Genomic DNA, 11,587 nt, shown 5'->3' on the forward strand with positions numbered 1-11,587 from the left:
AACTAGAAAAGTGCAAAGTGGAAGACAGACCTCTGCACTTTTGCTGACAAGGAAAAGCATTAAACTGTACTACTGTTATCTGTGTTTTAATTCTCCCTTTCACAATCTTGAGTGTAAATATTCATGTAAGCACTGAGAGAGAGATCTTTTCTGTTGAATGTCATCCTGATGTAAAGTTAAAGTGTTGCAGCTGGACACTAACATACCAGAGAGACTGTGCATTATTTGTCGATGTACTTCAAAGAAAAGGTGTGCTAATTCATTAGTCTACAAACATACTCTCAAGAGGGATCTCAAAGGAACACTCACCATTACTAGACCCTGTTTCAAAACCTCTATAGGGGAAAGGGCCTTTTCAAAGTTTGGCCTTCCGATTTGGAATCACTTTTCTACTGAAGTAAGGAAACAAAAATATATTAGACCTGTTTAAAATCAACACTAAAAGAGCATCAAAGTAAGCTGCTTGTATGTGCTTCACATATATTAGGTAGGGGAAAAAAAAGAATGTGTAGGTCAGTACTGGATGCTACAGTCAATTTTGAAACTGAAACATATCAGACCTCACTGCTTTGTTTTTATCACCAAAACTGAATGAAAATCTTTGGACTTACTGTACTTTAAATATTGTACTTCCTTTACTGTTAATTGTCTCCACAATGTATAATTGGGATGGTTAGATGCGGAAGGTTAGAAGCACATTAGGAACATCTTCACTCTAATTGTTTTCTATACTACAACTGTATCTCTTGATGTAGCACTATGTTTACACTCCTGGCCCACTGGTCCTGGGTCGTGGCTGAAAAGGGTCTGATGACTAGTCTACTTACCCAGTTAACAAAATTAAAAATAAAACAAAAATAAATAAATAATGTGTATATATTAGTCTATAAAGTATAAATTCAAGACTGTCAGTGTCAATGGTTGGGCAGGTTACACACTTACTTTGGAAAATGGAACAATTAAAGAACTATGAGTTCTCTCTTCACAAGAGATACTTGGATTAATAATCCCATATTGGCACGGAAGTGTAGTGTGCTGGTCTCTGTTGTTTAAAAAATGAAAGGAGTAAAATTTCAGTTAAAGCACACTGCTTTTTCAGATCAGAAAAATAAAGCAAAAGACAAGTTTAAAATCCCCCTTGCCTTCTTTATTAATGGTTGGTAATCCTAATCTAATTCTGCTCCTTCCCCAACCGTAATCCTATACCATAATGTCAGTAAAACTTTCTCGTAACACTGCTGCTACACAAGACAGACACACAAACATTCACAAACACACACAAATAACACTACCTCTATCCCTCTAAACTAATCCTTACCAAAAATACACAAACTCACACACACACACACACACACACACACACACACACACACACACACACACAAAACACCTATCCTTCACTCATCCCTGACCCTAACCCGAACCCTAACACATCCACACACACAGACACACACACGATCTCACCCCCCCAACCCCACTTACATGTATTGACATTCCATATCATTGATATATCCATCGTTTAGCCATCCTCACCATCGACATTAAATCACAGCCCTGCGTTTGTCAAACAAACTTATCTTCAGAAACACACACACACACACACATATATATATATATATATATATATATATACACGTACATTATATATACATACATATATATATATATATATATATATAGATAGATATAGAATAGAGTAATAAAAAGATAAAGTAATAGATTTAGATATAGATATATATATATATATATACATAAGTAATTTTATCAAAACTTTTATTTACTCTGCAGTTCAATAGATTGAATGACTCTGAGATGCAGATGAGTGTTTTGTTCATTAAAATGTTGAGGAGTTTGATGGATAGAATATCGAATGTATGCATATAAGGAAAGTGTGGATATGGGATACTAATGCCAAAACTTTCATATACACTGAAGTTTTCAACACTAGGGGATGGGAGTATTTGAGCATAAGTACGTTAGGGTGAATGTAAGGGCTAATGAAGGGGATAACATTAATGTTTTGCATGTGTGTTGGTGTATGTTTGTCTGAGTGTCTCATGTAGTGGCACTACAACAGAAAGGATTTGTTGAAGGTCAGGCACAAGGTTAGGGCTAGGCTTAGGGTTGGGGTTAATATTTATTACTACCTTACTAATGCATGCTAACCCTAACCCTCACCCTAACCCAAATCTTACCTTTGAAATTCCCTTTCTGTAACACTACTTCTATTCAGACAAATTATGACTGAATTTGTGGTGTAGTTTTGGTGGTCAATTTTCAAAAGGAAACATGTTTCCTTTTGGTATGTTGATTTTTGAAATGCTGGTATTAACCACTTGTGGCTTAGTGCTTGTGCATTTCAATAAATCAAACTCTATTCCTATATTTATTTATATCTATATGTCTATCTATCCATATAGAAGCCAGTAATATTAAGAACTGTATGTATAACTGACGGTTGCTTTGTTGACACAATTTAGTTGACAAAATAGCTGACTGACAGTTGTGCAAGATTGCAACACTACAGGGGATGGGGAATATGCACTTTCCCTGGTATTGTGCAGTCAGAGCAGAAATATATAATTAGCAGGGAGTGGGAGTGCAAAGGTGCTTAACCCTTGTAAAAAAAAAGTATTTTAAAGTTAAATGCTCCAAAGTTGTTTTCGGTTCATGAGCAGTATTGTGTCAAACTTTTTCTTTCGATTATTTTCTGGAGACATTAGCAACTTTGAGATTTGGGTGTTTCATTTTTATTTACTACATCTATAAATAGAAACATTTTGTATGCACGTTGTGGCAGAGGGACTACTGAGCCTAGAAAGCAAACTTGTTGGCGTGATGTGCCTGCTGTTTGGGCACCTGTAGGGGTTGCCTTTAGTAGATGGAGTGTAACAGAAGGGAAATTCTGACTTTCTGAGGCAAGCAGATAGCACAAAAAATGACACAAAAGACTAAAGAAAGGCTCTGTATGACAACTAATAGGCAACAGTTGACTAAGTGTATGTCATGGCTGCTGCCACTTGAGGGAGTAAGATTCCTGATGTCTATTTCTAGATGGGGTTCTGCAGAGGAGTATCCAGGAGATATGCGTGAAGAATATCAGTATCAGAGCTGCTCCTTGTAGCCTGGCTTTGAAATTGACCTAGATACACAAAGCATATATATATATATATATATATATATATATATATATATATAAGTATACTTTTTTGTACTTGATCTGTTTCAGTGATAGTTAACAAAACTGTGTTGCATTTATTTATTTGCTTGATATTGCTAGTCTCTGTGTGCATTTAGTGATAGTTAACAAAACTGTACTGCATTTATTTATTTGCTTGATATTGCTGGTCACTGTCTGCATTCTGTTCAGCTGGTTTCACAGTGGGGGTTGCTTTACATTCTGTGAAGCCAGCCTATCCAAGGTGTGAGCACAGCTTTTTGTGTTATCTGATTGCCTGAGAGTCTACGTTTTCTTTTATACTACTGCTATAAGGAGTTACATTTCTGTGACACTGTGTCAGTATCAGAGCTGCTCCTTGTAGCCTGGCTGTGAGTGATTCTATAGCCACCTGGATACACAAAGTGTATATAAGCATACTGTTTTTGCACTTGATCTGTTTCAGTGATAGTTAACAAAACTGTGTTGTATTTATTTATTTTCTTGATATTGCTAGTCTGTGTGCATTTAGTGATAGTTAACAAAACTGTGCTGCATTTATATATTTGCTTGATATTTCTAGTCTGTCTGCATTTTATTTTTTTTCCACCTTCTCTCCCAAGTGTTGTTGTATTCTTAAACTTGGTGGCTTTGAAATTGACCTCCCCTGCTGTAAAGTTGATTTTGGACACTCTTCCCAGTCCCATCTCCTGTTCTCACTCTAAGTACAGTGTGATCATTTGAGAAGGACTACACCCTTGCTTCTTTGATTTTGGACACTCCTCCCAGTCCCATCTCATTAGGTCATTCTACTGCGTACGGAGAGAGCATTTGGGAAGGCCAACCCCCTTAGTTTCTTTATCTTGAATTATCTTCTGTTTCCTCCCTCTCCACTTTATAAAAATTACACTTTATTCAGCTGCTTTTACTGCAATTGTGTTCTTCCTACTTTATTACATTGTTTTGCTTTGCTGCTTGTTCTTAAGTGTTCAAGTGATTTAATTTTGCTGCATTTATTACTGCTTGTTGGTAGACTGATTAAATGTGTCTGTTATTCTAAGCCTCTTAGTTTTGGTTTTAACACTTGGGGTTCAGACCAGTTAATTTGCATTTAAGAAGGTTTTTGTGGTCTACAGTCTTGTGGACAAACCCTTATCAAAACCTTCTCTCCATATGTCCATTCAAGTTTCAGAACACTATGTCTAGACAATTCTCATCAGTTTCTCCTGCCAGCCTGGTCGACATGGGCATACTGAGACAGTGTAGCAACTGCCTCAAGTTCACTGACAGCCCTCTTCTACTAGCTCATAAGTCTACTTGCGTGAAATGTATCTACATCAGTAAACTGGAATCCATGCTCTCTTGCGCCACAGTCAGTACTCCTGACCAGGAGGTGATTGCCAGCACAAACACCACACCACCCACATCACATAGCCAAGCACAATGCAAACACACTTATGCAGAGGTCCTCAATAAAAACTTACCTAAACAGCAGAGACCTCCAAAACGCAATCACAAACATTCCACACATAACACCAAACACATCACAGACAGCAAACAACACACCAGTGTCTCCCATAAGGCATAACAATAAACCAAACATACTAGTCATTGGTGACTCAGTTGTGAGACACACTGATGTCCCGATCACCAGGCTCAACAAGGAGAAGGTCACGGTCAGTTGTCTGTCAGGTGCCAGAATCTGCCACATCATGCACGTCCTTAAGTCTCTCCACAAAAGGTACAAGTATAACTCTGTCATTGCCCATGTTGGTGTGAATGACTTGGGACATACCTCCCTAGACTGTAGAGAGACATGACTGAGCTCTCAGATTATGTGTCCTAGACAGCTATGACCCTAATCCTAAGCTGCATTCTACTTCCACCAAGAATGATACCACAATACGAAGAAAAATAATTGACTTCAACAATTGGCTTAATTTCTGGTGTCATTCCAAGGGGATCCAGTATCTGCCTGGGATGACATGGTTGACAGGCCTTGATTCTTTGCCAGAGATGGCCTCCACTTATCACCCCTGGGATTCCATATTCTGGCCAAGGCTCTTGCCCCTCCCCCAATTGTGCTTTTATAGGCAATGTCCCAAAGATAAATCTTCCAACATAAAAGAACTGTCAAAAAGCAAATTGAAGGTCATGCTGCTTAATGCTAAGAGCCTTAACCTGAAAATACACTCACTGGAGGCTTTCCTCACACTGGAAGATGCTAACATCTGTGCAGTCACAGAAACTTGGTTCAAGGCTTTGGACAGCACACCTGCCTTACCAGGCTATACCTCATTCTGCACATTATGACCCCAAAATAAGGTCCGGTAGACTAAGGGTGGTGGAGTCTCCATTTTCATTAAAGACAAGCACACCTTCAGACTGGTTTGCCAGCATGATGCACTAGAGCTACTCCAGCTGCAATTGACAATTGGCAAGACACCCATCCAAGTTATAGCCAGTTATAGACCCCCATCTATGACTTAGGACATCCACTCTTCCTACCTGGACCTACTTGACTACATTAAAGTACCCCCTAGCACCATGATTCTTGGTGACTTCAACTTTCGAAGGGAGGGTATCAGTAGCTTCACACCACCGCCCCCTCAGAGGATGCATACAACTATGCTGAACAGTATGCCAGTGCAGCATACAAGCACCTGTACAACTGCATGGACTCAGCCATACCCAACAGAACTAAAACCTGCTCCTCAAGGAAACACAAACCTATGTGGTGGACATCCTCTATCAACAGGCTTTACAACAAAAGGAAGGAACTATTGTCCAAGAGTAAAAAGGAACACATTTCCAAACTGGAAAAACTCCCTCCTTAGCCTCAACAAGCAAATTAGATCACTAATGAAAACCTCCAAACTCAATTATGAATCAAAACTAGCCACTGAAACAAAGGGTAACAACAAAGCCTTCTTCAGTTACATCAAGATGGCAAAGCCCAGGTTTGTTCCAAATTCATTCTTAACAGTATGACTTACACTGATCCTGTTGACTTAGCAAACCTGCTAGCAAATATTTTCAGCTCAAACTTCACCCCCCTGTCCCCCAAGGCCCATTAGACATCCCAAATACTTGACCCAAACCTCACATCTCCATAGATTACGTGTTAAAGGCCCTATCCAAGGCAAAGAACACAGCTTCCATGCGATCTGATAGCATCCCAGGCTGTATTTTGCACCATCTCCAGCAAGAACTAGCCTCGCCATTGAGCACCTTATTCAACCCCCCTCAGTACAGGCTTCATTCCAGCAGAGTGGAGAACTGCCATTGTCATCCTATTGCACAAAGGTGATACCACTACTGACCCTGGAAACTATCACCCCATTAGCTTGAGAAGTCTGATCTGTAAAGCCATGGAGGGTATTATTATGGACGTCATAAACAAGGACATAGGCAATCTACAAGCACTTGACCCCACCCAGTTCGAATTCATCAAAGGCGTACCTTGCCTGTTGAACCTGGTTGATTTTTTTGAGATTGACACCAAGGCTCTGGATGAGGGAAAGTCAGTACATACAGCTTACCTTGACTTAGCCAAAGCCTTTTACACAATCCCCCACTTGGGCATCATCGAAAATCTAACACAACTTGGAATAAATCCCTATCTCATCAGGTGGGTGGCCAACTCGCTCACCGATAGGACCCACATGGTCACAATAGGTGCCTCCACCTCCAACAGCAGACCTGTCAGGGACCCCTACTGTTTGGCATCTACTTCTCAGACGTCCAGCCAAAGGCAGAAGTGCCTTCAGCTGACCAAGTTTGTTGATCACTGTAAGTTGGGTGCCGTCATTGACTCCTGAAATGATGTTAACGTACTACAAGAAGGTCACAGCAACAAATGACTGCTTCCAAAGTCATGGCCTTAAGTTAAACACAAAATAAATGTATTATCATACCATTCAGCAAAAACTTGGCCCCTACTGATTACTACATCAACAGCAACCCCCTAAGCACACAACCTGTGATGAGAGACCTGGGTACACAGGTTGACAACAATCTCACATTTGACCATCATGTAGCGGCAGTGGTCAGAAAAGCCTTTTACTTGGTTCATCTCATAAGTAAAGGGGACTGCATGCAGAAAAAAGGAGGTTATTACCTCTTTGTACTCTTCCCTCATTAGGCCAATAATTGAGTACAACACCCTGTTTGGTATGTACCTCTCTATACACCTGCACCAGCTGGAAAGGCCACAGAAATACCTCACAAAGAGAATCCATGGTCTCCAACACATGTCCTAAGTGGACAGGCTCAAATCACTATCACTTTACTCGGTATTATACAGATTGCTCAAAGGTGATCTGTGTGTTGCCTACAAGGCAATCTCAGACCCTGCCCTACTAGAGATGCTTCGTATACTTAAGTCTAACTCCAAACGCATTACCCGATTAAAAGGCCTAAATCTAATATGTGACATTAACAAAATCTGCTGGAAAGATGGGTTTCTCTCCCATGGGCTGCCCCATCACTGAAATAGACTCCTCATACAACAGAGTATGTCGCTGACCCTCTTCAAGGGCAACCTTGATGAGTGGATGGGAAACGACAAATTTGTCCAAGGGGGTTCTACCTGTGTCTCTCATTGACAGGGGTGACAGCTGCTGACTCAGGTTTCTTTTTTGGGGATAAACCCTTGGCTAGGCTTGTAAGGGCCCCAGGGGCATTAGCCTAGTAACATCCTATGAATGAAGGCAGTGTATGAAGTGTCCCTAAAACCTGGAAAATGGTTAGGAACTAGTACACTGCAAAGGATAAACTAATGCAGTTATCCCTGTCTGAATGGAAAGTTAGGGCAGGACAAAGGGGGTAGCCATCCCAGGTACAAGATGCTAAGGTGTTGGGAGCATATCGGGCAGATGCCAATTGGGTGTTTTTGTTTTTTTTTTTCTTTTGTTACTCAACCTGGTGAAGAGGACCTCTGTGAGTCAGAAATGCTAACCTTGCATAACTGCCCCCTCACTAACAAAACTCCAAAAATAAATATAAAGGAAAGAAGACCAAGGAGAAGTTGGAAATATGTTTCCAAAGCAAAATAAGGATTTGAAGGTATGTGTCAGAATTTCTCCTACCGGGGTGAACTTTCTTTAATGGGTTGGTACTGCAATACCAGAATTCAGTTACTAAATGCTGGTATCACACTTGCAGTCTGGACTTAAGTGCCATTGCTTCATCAATGTGTGGTACAGAATGTAGAAAGTTCCTTGTTACAAACTGAGCACTGAGAACTACTTTTGTATTTCCCTCAACTCACAGTTGGGAGGCAGGCACAGATCAGGGGGTGATTTGGAGAGAAAATATGGTATATGTAATACAGCTTTTTTACTGGCCAACGTTGGGAAAAACCTGAGTATTCAGTAGGAAAAATTACTGAAACTATGTTGACTGAAAAGAAACCACATTGAATTAACCTTTGGAAATAGTCTACATACACTGTTGTTGTAAATAGACAGGATTTTCTGGCTTGCATTTACAAAGGTATTTGTTCAAATCAGCAAGTTGCTCATACATACCTGTGTTTCTTTTCCTTTACTCTCCACAATTTTTGTAAGAAAATCAACTAGATATTCTTCCTTTTAAAAAAAAAATCAACAGAAAATTCAAAACATGGTTCTAGTTATTGTCTTTTTCATTACAAGTGCAGCAAATTGTTCCTCAGGTGGCTGCAGCCAGCATGTGTACAAGTGTGTTTCAAGCTATGAGTTTCCAAAGCTAGCTAAATGCAAATATTGTGTCTTGTGCTCTTCTTCCCCACCCCAGAAAGAAATGCAAGCCTTCCAGAGCGAACTTAGATTAAAGTGGTAAGTACTGACTCATGAACTGATCTAGATTACTGGATCCTCTCAAGCTGTGTGGTAAATTGTAAAACCCTTTTGTCGATACAAAGATCTGCTCTGGCAAAGGAGATCCTTATGATACTAGGAAGGGCTGCTTTGAGAAGAAATGCTCAGTAATACTAAACACTTGTACTGAAACTTTAGCAGTTGTGTGTGGTTCAGAATGGAAAAGTAACTGAAGTTTTACTGAACACTACTGCTCAGCCTCCTAGAGAAACAAATGCAGCCAACAACAGATATCCACTGTATTAAGCTAACTTTTCAGCTCCACATGAATACTGAAAACCAGTTCACCTCTGAAAAACTCAAAATAAAAGATGGTGTCAGAGCTTATTTGATAGAGTTTAAGAGAAAAATAGAAGATATTGACCACAAGCTGTGTGTGCCAGGATACTGTTTTTGCACCTGAATGGGAACTCACTAAAAGCATATATGAATATTGAGGATGTTGATGCAAACAGCTATCAAAAACTGTACCAGAAGATTCTTGCAAGGGCTGAGGATTCACCAGAGGTACAGTAACTTGCATTTTAAAGCTGGTCATTTGTAAAGACAGACATTTAAGGTCACAGATGGATGATTTATAACATATTTTGAAGTTGTTCCTAGAACATCATGCTAATAATGTAAATAAAGTCCTGAAAATATTGACTGTAGATACATTTAAAAGTGCACTGTTTAACCTACCTCTCAACTGTCCAAAGTTTTGCAGAATGTCCAGATTTTTACTCATATTATTGTTCTGTTCCTCATAAAATTTGTGATTTTCTGGCAAATCACTGGGATGATCTGAGGACTGATGTCACTAAATAATGATATACATTTGTGTTTCAGACCACATCCTTCAGAAAATTGCATGTTAAAACAAAACCTGTTATTCTAGCAACTTTCTAAGTTTATGAGAACAATATTTAAAATCTGTCCCTGTTTCTGAGCCTTTGTCCCCCCATTCTGTCAGGCTTTGCCCAGATTTTTTGCACTAAGAGGTTGAGAGATATGCTCCTAAGTTTAAGAAAAATGGGCATTTCAGAGTGACACTAAGTTCTCTGAACAGCTATTGTTTTTAGCAGATCATTTCTTAACTGAAGTTGCAGACCCCAAGTTCCACTTTTATGAACTAAGGGCTAATAATAAGTGCTCACCTAAGTTTGCTTATTTGACTGTAAACAATAAAAAAGTGCCATCTAGGTTGGTTTGAAAGAGTGCATAGCAAAATACTGCACAGTTACTAATAGCCACAATGTAAGACTTTGTAATGCAAACCAACAAGCTGTAACTGAAAACTTGCCTATGGAATGTGATAAGGCTGAAACATTAACAAAAACTTTAGAGTCTGCTTTTTGGCTAATGTTCTATCACTAAACATGTTAAATGTATTGTTCTGGTTATATGACTGCTTCATCAAATACAAATACCAATACATTTATAAGAAAAAGCAAAAAAAAAAAAAAACAATCAGGGAACAAAAAGTGAAGGCATGTGTATAAATGGAGACAAAGGGGAGTAACCCATAACACAGGAAAAAATACAAACCATTCAAGATGAAGTATTGCACCACCTTCTCCAGTGACTAACGTAACACATGATATAACAATTAAGACCTTCTCCGTAGCAAAGAGCTATGGAAGATATGACAAGAGTTCAGCTGGACATATTGCCAGAAATAAAAGTCACAGTGAAAAAAAAGGATATATGACTAGAATACATATAAAAGGAACTAATGTTTGGCTCTGGGTAGAAGGGTTAGATAAATCTGATACCAAGTTGTGCCAAAGGACTGCAGTGGTTAAAATAATAAAATAAGTCTCTGTGGAGACTGAGCAGGAAGGGTCCATAATCAAGAACAGACTCGGAGAAGTAGAAGTAGACACTGACAAAGACATAGATGGCACTTAAACTGAAGGGAAAGTGGAACTTGAATAGAGTGCTAAGCTTTGGCCTGCTAAACCAAAGTAGAGAGCCAGACAAAAACAGAAGCAGGGCTTTAAAGGTGAAGAAAGTAGATAACTACTGAAGTTTAGAAAGGTAAACTACCTTTACCCCTAGCTGAAGACAATTATTTTTGTGAGTTATTTTATAGATGATGAACTAGATGAATGGGGAAAACCTGCACCTGTATTTGTAGAAGAGGCCACAGTCTCCACTTCTTGTCAAAATACTGATGAAAATAAAACTGTTGACTTGGCTGACCTCTAGATAAGTCACTGTCAATTTCAAGAAGGCCCAGTCAGATGATAATGCACTAAGTAGTGCTAGAAAAAATATAGCAAGAGTAGAAGTAGAAGTAGAAACAAAGGATACCCCCTCCCTTTTTATAAACAAAGGACAGCTCCCCTTCTTATAACTATATTTTAAATTAAGAAACAACCTGCATTACAGGGTAATTAGTTACAGGGCCTTTTAAAGCATGTGTGATGATATAAACGCATCATCACATTCTGGCTGGTCATTTAGGAATGGATAAAACAAAAGCTAGGATTTTAGCTAGATTTTGTAGACCTGGTGTTATGGAGGATGTAGAAATATGTGTGCAGCTTGCCCAGAATGTCAAAGACAGCATCAAACCCAGGGTTTA

This window comes from Protopterus annectens, chromosome 1.part0 (genome assembly GCF_019279795.1).
Source record: "Protopterus annectens isolate FY-2018-M chromosome 1.part0, PAN1.0, whole genome shotgun sequence".
NCBI classification, from domain to species: domain Eukaryota; kingdom Metazoa; phylum Chordata; order Ceratodontiformes; family Protopteridae; genus Protopterus; species Protopterus annectens.